This window comes from Macaca fascicularis, chromosome 12 (genome assembly GCF_037993035.2).
Source record: "Macaca fascicularis isolate 582-1 chromosome 12, T2T-MFA8v1.1".
Taxonomy (NCBI): domain Eukaryota; kingdom Metazoa; phylum Chordata; class Mammalia; order Primates; family Cercopithecidae; genus Macaca; species Macaca fascicularis.
This window is the reverse complement of record NC_088386.1, coordinates 95,785,967-95,798,486: the sequence shown is the minus strand read 5'-3', so window position 1 is coordinate 95,798,486 and position 12,520 is coordinate 95,785,967. Positions and strand designations below refer to the sequence as shown.

The following is a 12,520-nucleotide window of genomic DNA, read 5'->3' as shown; positions in this document are numbered from 1 at the left end:
AAATAAGCAAAAAATATAAATCTAATGTACTTCATCCTACCCTCTTTTGCCTTGTAGTTCAGCATCTCTTTTCTAGTTTACTTGGGTTTTCTTGTTTTTCTCTTGGCTGAAGTTAAGTATTTCATAGATATAATTTGTCTCTAAACCCTTAATCCCAAATGACAGCAAATGTACCCTGTACAGTTGAGGAAATAAACATAAAATAAGTAGTAAATACCTGAATGCAGTGATTTTTAACCCACTTTGTGGGTCATAAACTATTTGTAAAAACTGATGCTCACTGTGGGCCCTCTCCCAAGAAAAATGCACACATGCATACATAAATAAAATTCTGGATACAATTTTAGGAAGTCCTCATACGTGCACAGAGAATATGAAAAAAATTCAATATGTGTTTGAGCCTATATGTGCAGTTAATTAGGCGAGTATACTAGGAAAATTCCAAAGATGTAGGAATTACAAGTATTTTTTTCACATTTTGCCTGTCATTTTTGTGTCCAGTTTAGACTCTTGTGTTCCAGACTATCACACTGGACACCCTTGATGTTTCAAATGCTTCAGTCTTTTGCAGACAAATACTAGAAATGATCCTGCCTCGTGGTGCAGCAGACAACTGGTTAATGCTCTGTGGACTGGAAAGAAAAAGAGCAATACAGAGAAACAATATTTCATTTTGCCTAGGATCTCTTTTTTATTGAATTTCTTGCCCCTTTGTTCCCTTCTCTCCCGGCTAAGAGCTTCCCGTATTGTCTCGAGGATGGGAAAACACAAGTTGGGGGAAGGAGGAGGCTAATTTTTCAGTGAGGCTCTTCAATGCCAATGACATGACAGATGGATTTGGAGGTTCACACAATCACTTTTTCTTTAATCATGCTGGCTACCACATGGTGCAGAGACACAATTGGAAATGAAGGCTTGTCCAGGAGGGATGTTTTAAAGTACATTATCTATGCATAAACTATGTACAGACAGTTTGCAGAGCATGGAGCAGCCTTGCATTCTGGATATTGAGCCCTGCTCTGAAATGCTGCAGTGTGCATGTGTGTGAGTGGCATGCACGTGTGCACACACACACACACACACCCTCCTAGTTGAGCAATTGTCTTATAAAGATCCTCTCTGAAAGAAAACACATTTTATCTGAAGTGCCACAAAGAGAAGATTCATGCCATCCATCAATCTCTAGTAACTGGCATTCAGCTCACAGATAGACTCCCCTCTTTTAATTTTTAAATCACTGTATCAATCAAAGCACTGTATTGTTCTCAGTCTCATTTCAGCTGTTCTGAGTAGATCCTATCTCCTTGTCTCCTACTTGTTTCTTGGATTTTCTCCTATTGTGTGTGTCTTATAGAAAGCATTCATGGGCTTTCGAGACACATGGTTAAAAAAAGGTATTCATTTTTCTTTACTTAATAAATACATGAATTTTCTTAGGAAACTGTTTGTGTTGGCTCAGTGAGGTTCAGGCTATCAATTTCCAACTTCGAGTCATTGTGACATGAGAGCGAGGCACTGGCAGTGAACCTATGGCTGAGGAAGAGAGTTCAAGTTGAAGCTGCAACAAACAAATCCTAGAGGTGATTCCTTTAGCCCTGGTGCCTGGTATTTTCAAAAAATGCCCTGGGAAATAAAACTTTATGGTGGTTTTGCCTTCATAAATCCTGGAGGAAATTAAAAGGAAGAATACTTAACTTTTAGTAAACCATCTCAGCCCCACTTATTAACCCAGGCAATCCACTTTCTGTGCTGTTCATTTCAGTTTTCCAGGGTTGAGTTGCAGAGCTCTGGTATCAGTTTATCTTAAAGAAAAACAAGGCGGTAGAGTATAATTATTTTCTTTCGTGACATCAGATGGTAAACCCTACACTACTAGCAGAATGGAACATTGTTTCTAATGGTAAAATGTTAGAGTACTGTAATTGTCTATCTGACACTTATGAGGACAAAGAGGAAAAGTTAGTGGTTCTTTCCTTTTTCATCTAAAACTGTTTCATTTGATATTTTGAATACCTTTTATGAGCTGCATTGTCCTTTTTTTTTTTTTTTTTTTTTTTTTTTGAAATGGAGTCTCGCTCTGTTGCCAGGCTGGAGTGCAATGGCACGATCTCGTCTCACTGCAACCTCTGCCTCCCGGGTTCACACCATTCTCCTGCCTCAGCCTCCTGAGTAGCTGGGATTACAGGCACCCACCACCACATCCAGCTAATTTTTGTATTTTTAGTGGAGACGGGGTTTCACCATGTTGGCCAGGATGGTCTGGATCTCCTGACCTCATGATCCGCCTGCCTCAGCCTCCCAAAGTGCTGGGATTACAGGTGTGAGTCACCCCATTCGGCCACATTGTCCTTTCTAATACAGAAACCAGACATCTACTCAATAGTAAAATTCTCACCATATTTAGGAAAGGAAGAGACAGGCAGAGCAAGTGGGCAGTGCCAAGCAGAGCAGGGCTGAGATATTGGATACACTTTTGGGAACTTCCAAACTCTCCTGCAACACCCAAAACAGTTCTCTAGCAACCCGAATCCATCAACCTGCCTCTTTGGTTGTGTCAAACTCACTCTCAAGAAGCACCATAGAGGAAGGATAATATCTATTATTTAGAAATTACATTTAGCAAAAATCTATGTGTATTATCACATCTCATTTTCTTTTAAACAATGCAGAAAAATATGGAAAACAATTTGGCATCTATTATACTTAAAAGCTTATTTAAATTTATTTATATTAATTAAATATGTTTTGAGATTCTATCAGGACATTGTAGGCAGATGCTAAAGAGGATGCAATGTCTAAAAAAATATAATTCCTGCTTTCGGGGGACTTAAAATCTTGTATATAATTTAAATAATATTTGTAACCAAGTCATTTGCAAGTCCTTTATTTGCATATGCAAATTAAGAAGTGAAAAAATTTGAATGGCAATGTGAAGATAGGTGTCTATGATTACATCTTTCTTGAAATATGTCTTAGGATTCATCATGTTCAGTTGTACTTTGATACAAGAACCATGAAAACTTGTTAGAGAAATGTGCTGCTGTCATGTTATCTAGTCATTTTCTTTCTGTTCACCTTCCAAACTTCCAACTGTAAAAAGGTGGACTTGTAAACAAATGGTTGCAGTAAACTTTCAGACAGGCAAAGATTATACCTTCAGATCTTCTCTTATCTGGCATTCTTGTCACTTGGGGTATATAGCATGTATCCTGCAGCTTGCATGACACATTTCGCTCTAGGCATACTTGATATATATACTTGACTATTAAATGAAAAAATGCTAACATGTCACATCACCATGTTCAGACTGGAATGAACAGTTTCTTACATTGTGTAGCCACTGGCTAACTGCTCATGGCTACAAGAAAAGACTTGCCTCCCAAGGACCCCATCGTCCATTTGTCCTTAAATCTTGAGTGCATTTGTTCTAATCTTACGCTCTTAGTTCCTGGCTTAAGAGAAAGGCCTTAGAAATGTTTTTAATTTTTTCCTCCCACTCTTTTTAACGCTCAGCCTTTGTGCTTCTGTAATTCAACACTGGTAGTTGTGTTGGGTTCATAGAGACAAGCCTATACCAGGGAAGGAACTCCAGCAACAGGAAGTCAGACTTCCCCAGCATCCCCTGGCCCCTGAAGGTTTGGTAACATTACCAGGGGATGACCTGCTGACTACTTCAAAAAACATTTATCAAGCACCTAGTTCAATGCCTATTGTCCTTCAGATTTCTATGCACTTTGTCCCATTTAATTCTTATTTCAATCCAAGGATGTAGATATTCTAATATCCCCAATTTATAGATGGGGATGAGGAAACTGAGTTTCAGGGAAGGTAGATGTCTTGAAGTTAGAAGACCAAGACGCTTAAATCTCAGTCTTCAGAGCCAAGTTCATTTTTAATATAACTCAACTTTCTCCCTCATTTGTAACCTAAGAAGAAAGTTGAGCCTGAAATAATCAGTCAACTACATGCCACATTTTAAGCTATAATAGAAAGTGAGGCAGGGTCGTACTTTTCTAAGTTTTCAAAACAATGTAAAAACAAAAACCCTCATTTATTTCAGCCTGAACATTGTAATATAACATTTCAGCATTTTCCATTAAAAATAAGAAATTAACACATATCCAAATAAACTAAAGAAAACTGTAAGTGTTCATGTTTCAGAAATATCATTGGATGTGTTATCAGAGAGGATTATTATTCTCTATGTATTGCTTGTGTGGATAAAATGGATAGTTTTACATTTCTAACCAGTGTTTTCAAGCCTTTATATAGGCACTTCATGATCACTGCTTCACTGGGTATCTTGGTTGTACCCTCCAACAATCCAGGAAACTAGTACATATATGTTTCTCAGTGGACACAACACCAGCTTTCTGGGCCTCAGAGCCCCCAGTTTCTCCATGTCTTTTCACATCATGTACAGACATGTCCTGGGCTTCAAGATTCCAAAAGGGGCTTCCTCTAGGTGACACTTCAAGTCTCTTCCCTGTGCCCCTTCTTACTTCTCCACATGAGAGGAGGGGTTGATATGAGATCAACTGGATTTGCAAGAAATTAACATCGTTTGGTCTATGCTTTGTGAATGCTTTGTGAATCAAAGTTCTTAAAATGCTGCAAACTCCCTTGTTTCTTTTCTCTCTGCCGTGAAGCAATTCTGAATGGTTTGCTTTGGAGACTCAAACTCTTCCTATGGAAGAGAGTGTTTGAAAGGCCAACTTAGTTACCGAATTAAAGTCATGTTCTCCAATTGATTTTAACTGTGATGAAACTAGCATTTTAATCTTCGTGTTCTTGTTCTTGTATCTCAGCTCTCAGTTGACTGGAAGATGTTATTTGTCATCTCCCAAACTCAATAGGAACAAATATTTCAACCCTTACACCTGCCAATGCCAACCATCAACAACCTGGAACACCTGGAAGGCTGAAAGCAGAATTTGATATTTCACTGGTTATTTGCTGCTGATCCCATAGGGAGATCTACACTAGACAAAGAAGGTCTTGGTAGCCCTAACATGGTTTATCCATATTCAGCCATTCATTTAATTTATATTGTCATCTACAAAGTGAGCACTGTGCAAAGTGATAAGGATACAAGAGAGTTAGGACATGCCGCATGCCCTGAGGAATTTGCAGAATGGTAGAGAAGACAGGCAGATAGGCCAGAGGTGACACAGCAATATGATCAGTGACATAACACAGTATATTTAGTGACAACAGAAGCACAAAGCAAGGACTGCTAACTCAGATCCTGCAGTGAGGGGATGGGCCTGGGACTTAGTCCCAGGCCCATCCCCTCACTGCAGGATATCCAGTAATGGAGCATTCATGAATAAAGTCTTGAGGATTAGAAATAATTGGACAAAAAGAGAAGCTGGAGAAAGGATGTTCCAGGAAAGCAGTGAAGGGTATGCTCAGGAAAATGCTTAGAATGCAACAAGCCTGAGAGGAGAGAGCCTGGGAGATCTTGATGAGGTTGAAGAGCAGATGCAGGGGGCATATTCCCTTGCACCATATCTAGTGTGGAAAGGAAAGAGTATTTTCCAGCAAATCTCACTATCCCTGCCCTTGCCTGAACTGTGTCCTGGGCAATGGGATGTGCCTATAAGCTGAAGCTGAGATCACAAGGACAGAACTCCACCCAAAGCACATTCATTGAGAGTGGGGTGACTGGTCCCCAGAGGGGAGGTGAAGGTGCAGTCACTGGTTGATTAGATGCAGGATAGCAGAGAGAACACATGTTCATTGGAGAGGGATGCATTTCTACAAGGCCCCAATAGCTGGGAGGTGTCAATCTTGTAGAAATTTCTAGGTGTGAATCCCACCTCTGTTACAGACTCACAGACCTCTCTTTGCATTGGTTTCCTCTTCTGTAACATGGAGATAATAAAGCATTCTTTTCAGTGTTGCAATGAGGTAATATATGTAAGCCTAATACCAGGCACACAAGAGGCATTTATTTGGTGGAAGTTGTTATTATGACCTATTTTTAGTGCTATCTGGCTTCTTTTTTTCTTTTTTGGTGTTTTTCCTATTCTGCAACATTTCACTCATTTGTAAGCATGGGTTTTAGAACTGTGTTTCAGTGATCTTCTGTTGTGTAACAACCACCACAGAATTTAGTGACTTAAACTCACAGTGATTTATGACTTCTCACGATTCTGTGCCTTGACAGGGTTCAGCTGCATGGTTCCTATGCTGGTCTCATTTGGGGTCTCTCATGCCACTTGTAGTCTAATGGCAGGAGCTGGAACATCTAAGGTGGCCTTAAGTCTGGCTCCTGTGTGGGGATGGCCAGAAGGATGGACTCAGATGGGACACTGGGATGGCTAAGCCTCTCCTCCTCAAATCATCTTGGGACCTCTCCCTGCCCACTTAGCTTCTCCATGTGGTCTGTCCAGATTTCCTGGTAGATAAGATCATCTAAAAGTATAAAAGTAGAAACTGCTAAACTTTCTTAAAGCATGTGTTCAGAACTGGCACAGTATTATTTCTGCCACATTCTACAGATAAAGCACCCAGACTCAAGGTGAGAAGACCACACCAGGGCATGAGGACTTGTGTTATGGGATCTTTGGGGTGTTGATTTTCTGGCTGGAAACCTCTGTGGCTAGTGGTGCCTTTGCCCAAGTTCTTGTCCTGCATCCAGGAAGAATGAGGTACACAGACTAGTGAAGGGTGAACAAGATGAAAAGGAGTTTTATTAAGTGTTACGACAGCTCAGAGGAGACCTGCAGTGGGTGGCTCCTCTCTGTAGGCAGGTTGTCCCATCAAGTATCAAGCTCCCACCAGAGAGGATGCCTGGAGAGGACTGTTTCTCTCTGCAGCTGGTAGTCTGGACATCTCTGCAGGTGTCTGAAGCTCTTAGCAGAGAGGGTAGCTCCTCTCTGCAGCTGGTTTCCCATTGTGTCTCTGTTTTATTCATCCTCTGCTTGCTGTGGCTGAGCTGGGGGCTTTTATGGACCTTAGAAGGGAGGAAATGTGTGCCCATTGGTCCATGGGCCGCCATGGAAGGGCTGGAAAAGGCACCACAAGTCCCCACTCTGGTCTGTCGGACTGGCAGCCCAGCCCCCAGTCTTCAGGCCCTTTTTGGCCTGAAAGTAGGGTCTCACCGGGACTGACCCCTTCTGACCAAGAACCTGTATGCCTCCTGCTGCCATTGATGGAACCCAGGCTTGGCCTGACTTCTCCCAGATTGGAAGGAGTGCCAATAGCAGAGAGAAGGAGGAGGAGGAGCAGGCACTTCCGAGCCTGCAAGGGCAAGAGAGCCTTCCCTGGGCCCCCAGGAGTGCAGGGATGCCTGAGTCTGCAGCTGCGTTTTGGGTGGGACTCCTATCTGCCCAGTGCAGTGGGAGCCTGGGTGTACAATCTCTGTTTGGGCAGCTGCAGTGGCACCTGGGAAGCTCCCCAAGAGCACAGGGAGGCTTGAATCCACAGTGATGGTTTGGGAAGCTGCAGCCCTGCCCTGGAGTAGGGGGATCCCTCCTGCTCCATAGAGCAGGAGGCCTGAGTCTACAGCTGCAGTTTGGGCAGCTGCAGCAGCACCCAGAGAGCTCCTGCCCCAGTTTGGAAGGGGGAGGGGGGCAGGGCTCTTGCTTGTCCCAGCTCCCACCAGCTCCACTGAGCGTGCAGTCCCAGCTATGCCTCCTGGTTGCAGCTAGCATGATGATAGCAGCAGGCCGTCTGGAGCAGCCGGTGCCATCACTGGGAGGCGTGGTTCAATGGGCTCTCCTTTGGAGATGAGCTGCTTCATAGACTTCAATTTGTATATAGTACTGGTCTACAATCCCTTCTTCACAACTCTTAGATATTTTTCATAATTCAGATGTTTTTAGATATTAGAGATTTCATATAATACATACACTGCATATGATATGCCCATCAGTTAGAAGCAGCATCCCGTAACCAATCACATTAATATTTCTGTAATAAATGTATTTAATATAAATATGTTATTCATAATTTATGAAGTAGAATAATTGCTGATTCGAATAGCCTCATATACAGTCAGATCAAGTTTTGGTGTTTTCGAGATTTTTGAGTTTTAAATTATGGGTAAAACATTATGGAGCTGTATTTTGAATCAAAATAACCTCTTAAAGTTAAAATAAATTTCTCCTCTCTTGAGCCTATAGCTGGATGTCAGCTCAGGTCCTCTGGGAGGCAGACACCAAAACAATCGGAAGTGTGAGTAATTCAGGAGGAGGGAAATGACTGCGAAAGAGAAAGGGGACGAGAAATAGGAGCAGGCAGGGAAGGGCTTTAGGTCATGTGATAGGTCTGATGCCTGTGAAAGGGGATGAGGAAGGAGGGAGGATGAAGCAGGGAGAGCCTCTGCTGCAGTGCAATGCTGAGAAAGTCCAGTGAGCCCTATCTGGAGCTCCATGCAGAGCCAGGCTGTCCTGCTGGAGGAGTCCCATGTTGGGCAGAAATGGCCAGACCCAAGTACCCCTGCTGTTCTCCGTCACAGGCTGGAGCCGCCTGGGAAGAGATGCTGCCCTGAGGCCGGGAACTCACTGCACAAGGTTTTCTCATGAAAGGAGACCTGAGCTCATGCCTCAGTGGCTGCCTTGCCCTGAGCCCTCAGCCCACAGACTTCCTCTGGTCCTACATTTGTAGTTAACACAATGTGTTTCAGGAATGTGTCCTCTGTGTAACTGGGTGGAATGGGGAAGGGTTCAATCCTATGTCAGGACTGTCTAATCCATCAGCTGCACCACGTTGCTAAAAACAAAAAAACAAAACAAAACAAAAAAAAAACAACAACAAAAAAAAAAACAGAGAGAGAGAGAGAGAGAGATGTCTGAGAGAAGATTCAGAAGGCCTAGAAGGACTGAGGCAAGCAGGGAGACTATGCTGTGCTCGGCAAATGAAGGGAGGGTGAGTTTTAGTTGGGTGAATCTTCTCCGTGGCATTTAGGACCCTGTCCCGTCTCTCCCTCCCTCAGCAAACCTCTGACCCACAAGTAACTGCGGAATGGGCTACACCTGAACACTAATTAAATGCTGACCCCCACTGACCCTCCCAACCCATCACAGTCACAGAACTTAGCTCATGACATTCACCTCCATGGTACCTTTTGTTGCTCTCAGTGATCCCAGAAGACCAGCAGCTTAAGGCTTAAATGAAGTGCATCTTACAGAGCAGGAGCCCAGTGGGCAAACATCCCAAATCCCCAGTTAATGACAGAACTGGGGCTGCCTCCCATCCCGGATCTCTCCATGTCCCCGCACTTTCCCTTCCCTCTCCATATTAGGAAGTTTGCTCCAGGTGAAATTCGCTTCTACCCTAGGGCTAAGGTGCTAATGGCAGAATTGTTATTTTAGCAGTATCTGGAAAGTCCAAAGGTAACAATTAAAATCACATGTCTCTTAAATAATTATTCAAAGTCTCATTTAGGAATGTGTCAGTCTTCCTGCCAGATTAGAAGTCCTGGGGAGTCTTCCAACAGCTTGGCCACTGAGCGTTCTGCAAGCTCTTAATGTATTCTGGTGAGCTCCACATTCTCTCAATAAGTATACTATCTTTGCAGATGTTTATGAAGTCTTCCAACATGGCCACAAAGCATGTGGCCAGGTGTTGTGAAGGGTGCAGAAGAGGTATCAAAAATTACTCTCAACAAAGCTCTGACCAGTTTTTCTAAAGCGTGAGCAGATAACTATCCTCTAGGAGTGGTCAGCCATGCAGAGTGGACAAACTTGCTGAAGACTGAGTGTGCTTTTGTAAGTTTAATGTGATAATCAGGTGAAACATATAATCCGGTAAAACGTAAGGTTAATCTTACACATGCAGTGGTGTACATGACAGTTCTCCTACTACATGGTGATTAGGCATCAATGAAAGTGGTTCCCATAAATGCCTATGATTAGATCTGGAATTCCTCCACGGGTGAAGGGAAATGGATAGAGAATCTAGGAAATGCTATTGCATGTTTGATATATTGTGGAGTTTATTTATTTATTTATTTACTTTTTTGAGACGGAGTCTTGCTCTGTCACCCAGGCTGTAGTGCAATGGCGTGATCTCGGCTCACTGCAACCTCCACCTCCCGGGTTCAAGCGATTCTCCTCCCTCAGCCTCCCAAGTAGCTGGAATTACAGGTGCCCGCCACAATGCCCGGCTACTTTTTGTATTTTTTTTTTCTTTTAGTAGAGACCAGGTTTCACCATGTTGGTCAGGCTGGTCTTGAGCTCCTGACCTCAGATGATCCACTTGCCTCAGCCTCCCAAAGTGCTGAGATTACAGGCGTGAGCCACCGTGCCTGGCCTTGGAGTTTTTCTTAAAGAAAAATACCCCTTGGCTAGCAGTTCTGATGTCCGTTTTGTGACAGAGTTCTGAGTACATCTGAGTGTGTGATTTTTTTTTTCTCCTTCCAGCTGCTTCTCTAGGATTATAAAAATAAGGAGGAAGGGGGTGAATTGCACTGTAAGGTTCCTTGGCATCTGAGGACGAAATTCTGCTATTACAATAGAAGGATTTTTACAATGGCCAAGACAAAAATATTTTGAATATGGAAGAAAGTGCCTAAAGTAAGTATTCTTTTTAAATAGTTGAGTTGTGTTTCTAGTTTGTATATTTGGTTAATCCTCCAAGAGTCTCTGACCAGGGCCAGCAGTGATTAGGTTCTTGGTACTGTGAGCATCTTGGTTCATTTGGCTGTACTCATGGCCCCACAGTGGGAAGACCAAGTTCTCTTTTTTTATTCTTCTGCAACTGGGGCTCAACATCCGTTTAAGAGACGTTCATTGAGCACCTATCCTATGCCAAGTGCAGGCTGGCACTGGAGTTCAGGGTGAATCAAGCAAGGTCCCTGTTCTCAAGTATCTCCCACCCTAGTGGAGGAGCAGGCCATGCAAACAGATGGCTATGAGGAGGTAGTGAAGACTGCCATGGAGGTATGAATGCTGCAGAGGCTCAGAGCAGAGAGGCTAGGCCTAGGCAAAGAAGGCAAGCCTGAGATGGATCTTAGAGACTGTGTCAGAGTTTTCAATACAGTGTAGGATAGAAGGACCTTTCAGATTGAGAGGACCATTATCACATGGAGGCTGCTCAGGAGATGATGAGAAGCTGACCTGGGGGAAGTGGCAGGAGGTGAAGCTGGGCAGCAGCCATGTTGGGAAGAGCTCAGGACACCATGCAAAGGGGTTTGGACTGCCTCAGGGTGTGAGTCCCTGCCAGTGACCCGGGCTGAGTTCCCTGGATTGGTCCCAAGTACTCAGATCTTGGAACAGTCTTTTCTGTGGGAGCCTTGCAAGAGTCCAGCTGCTCCTGGCTCTTCCCTCTCTTCTCTCCACCTGTTCCTCACCCAAACCTCTGTAGCCAGCTGGAAGGAGTGGGGGAATCAGTGCAAACAACCCTCGATGCCAGCACCTCATCCTCCACACTCCCAGTTCCCAGGCAAGAACCTCCAGCAGCTGCCACCGCTTCCCAGGGGAGCCCAGACAGTTGTCTTTTTTGGCACATGGTGCAGGGAGCTGGTGGAGATTTGCCATTTTTTCCCACTCAGGCTTTTCTGACTCACTGGCTTCCTAGAAAAAAACTCAACTAGACTTAGGCACTGACTTTGAGGAAGTTCGAGCTCAAAATCAGGAGAGATGCCCCAGCTTAGCAAGAGAACTCTTCTTGCCACCTGCACCCTACGTGCTTGGGATTCTTTGTAGAACAGTCAAAGCCTTCCACAGTTAAAGATGAAGGGCTGGACCCCACAGAAGCCTGGGGAACCATCACACAATACAAATGAGTTTTAGTCTCACCACGCCATTTCCGTTCCTTTAATGTGGAGGAAGAACTAGAATTTTAAAATTCTAGTTTTTAGAATATCACGAGGCAATAAAGTCAAAAGGAAAAGAAAATTGCCAATATATGCCAGGCACTGTGCTAGTAAGTTGTATGCATTATAAAAACTAATTCTCACTACAAGCCCAGTAAGATGGATATTATAATCTTCAGTTTATGAAAGAAGAAATTAATGCTTGGACAATGTAGAAAACTTGTCCAAGTGAGGCTTAGAATTCCACAGTTTTCTACCTGGATGATCCTAGGGGAGAGAAGGAGAGGCTGGGGTCATTGGAGACCAACTTCACTGGTTTTGCTTTGTGCAGGCAGTGAAAGATGGGTTGCCCCAGGAACTTGGGGAGTACTTGCGCCCTAGCCTAGAGGAGTTTATATTCTAGTAGGGTATAAAATCTTAGGAACAAATGACTCCTGGCATTCAGTTAGGTACAAACCTGTCAAAGAGTCACCACAGAACCTTAGAACTAGAGGATTTGTCTTACAAGTTATCTTAACCAATTCCTATTTTACCAACGGGGAAACTGAGGCCAAAGGCATGGAAGCACTTGCCAAGGTTAGCTCATTTGCAGAAAAGTGGGTCGAGATCCTCAGTTTTTGATTACCAGCTGAGTGAAGTCTTCACTTCCTTCTCAACAGATCATCTCCTCATTGTACCATGCAGTTTTTGTGTGATCTTTCTGCTTCCTTCATGAAAGCTTCCTTCATGGCGGACCCAGGCCTGGCTGGGGTG

The 12,520-nt window shown here is 43.6% G+C and overlaps 1 long non-coding RNA gene across 2 annotated transcripts; it reads right to left on the bottom strand.

Annotated features, from left to right (window-relative positions):
- Positions 1 to 6,676: 6,676 nt before the first annotated feature.
- On the bottom strand, positions 6,677 to 9,293 carry LOC135966446 (uncharacterized). Of its 2 annotated transcripts, none has more exons than XR_010579766.1 (2): positions 9,063 to 9,293; positions 6,677 to 6,961 (listed from the first exon to the last, which is right to left on the bottom strand). It is a non-coding gene; the product is annotated as an uncharacterized lncRNA (long non-coding RNA). The 2 variants fall into 2 exon arrangements; XR_012421728.1 differs by having other exon boundaries at positions 9,074 to 9,293.
- Between the last annotated feature and the right edge of the window lie 3,227 nt (positions 9,294 to 12,520).